At 42.1% G+C, this 1201-nt stretch overlaps 1 pseudogene; it reads left to right on the top strand.

Annotated features, from left to right (window-relative positions):
• Positions 1-482: 482 nt before the first annotated feature.
• LOC100466090 lies at positions 483-909 on the top strand (annotated as a pseudogene).
• The last annotated feature ends 292 nt before the right edge of the window (positions 910-1201 follow it).

Genomic DNA, 1201 nt, shown 5'->3' with positions numbered 1-1201 from the left:
TTTCCATAAAAATCTTAGAATCCTCTTCTTGAATCCTACAAAAACCTTGTTAGGCCTTTGGAATTACAAAAATGTCTAGAAAAATTCATGGAAAAATGTACTATGTAACAATACCAAGTCTTTGCGTGTATGATTTTTCAATTTATTTAGGTTTGTTTTCATTTCTTCAGTAACATTCATTTTTTCCTCTGTAAGTTCTTGAGCAGAATTTTTTTTTTCAAGGTACTTCATATTTCTGAGGAAGGAAAACCAGAAAATTCTGCTCCATGGTGTCCTTTGCCCCTGGGACTGGCACAGGTGACCCAGGCCACCCACCAGATTCACTTACATGAGATTTTAATTTAGAAGTGAACAACTTGAGCTTTTTTTCCTGCTCGTTCCCCTCTCCCCCGGATGCCATTCAGGCTGCACTGCACTTGCTCAGAGCTCCTGGCTCCCACTAAGATAGTGCCACGTCTCTTTCTCATCTCCAAGATCCAGGAGATGGCGGACGGGCTGTGCCTGGAAGTGGAGGGGAAGATGGTCAGTAGGACAGAGGGTAACACTGATGACTCGCTCATTGGTGGACATGCCTCCACTGAAGGCCAGGAGGGCAAAGGTACCGAGAGCAAGTCATGAACCATCACTTGTGGGAAACGAGCGTCACAAAAGAAGTCTACAAGAAGTACATCGAAGATTACATGAAATCAAACAAAGGCAAACTTGAACAGAGGCCAGAAAGAGTAAAACCTTCTATGACAGGGACTGCAGAAACACATCAGCAGACCCTTGCTAATTTCAAAACCACCAGTTCTTTGTTGGTGAAAACACGAATCCAGATGGCATGGTTGTTCTGCTGGACTACTGTAGGATGGTGTGACCCCATAGATGATTTTCTTTAAGGATGGTTTAGAAATGGAAAAATGTTAACGAATTTGGCTATGACTTTGGTTTTATCACCTGTTGTCATAACTGGCTGCTGTTCTTCATCCACACAGCACCAGGACTTAGACAAATGGGACTGATGTCCTCTTGAGCTCTTCACTTGTTTTGACCTTGATTTATTTGAAGCGGAGGCACTGTTTTTAAGAAAAAACCCAAACATGTCGGGTAGGTTGTCGAAAAATAAAATGCATTTAAACTCATTTGAGAGAATGCCTCTTAGTTTAACATATATTTAAATCCATCCTGGGTAGTGTCCTGGTGAAGCTAGAGCCTGGCT

This window comes from Ailuropoda melanoleuca, chromosome 8 (genome assembly GCF_002007445.2).
Source record: "Ailuropoda melanoleuca isolate Jingjing chromosome 8, ASM200744v2, whole genome shotgun sequence".
In the NCBI taxonomy this organism is placed as follows: Eukaryota; Metazoa; Chordata; class Mammalia; order Carnivora; family Ursidae; genus Ailuropoda; species Ailuropoda melanoleuca.
Note: the sequence above shows the minus strand (reverse complement) of the source record. Positions and strands in the feature narration are given on the sequence as shown.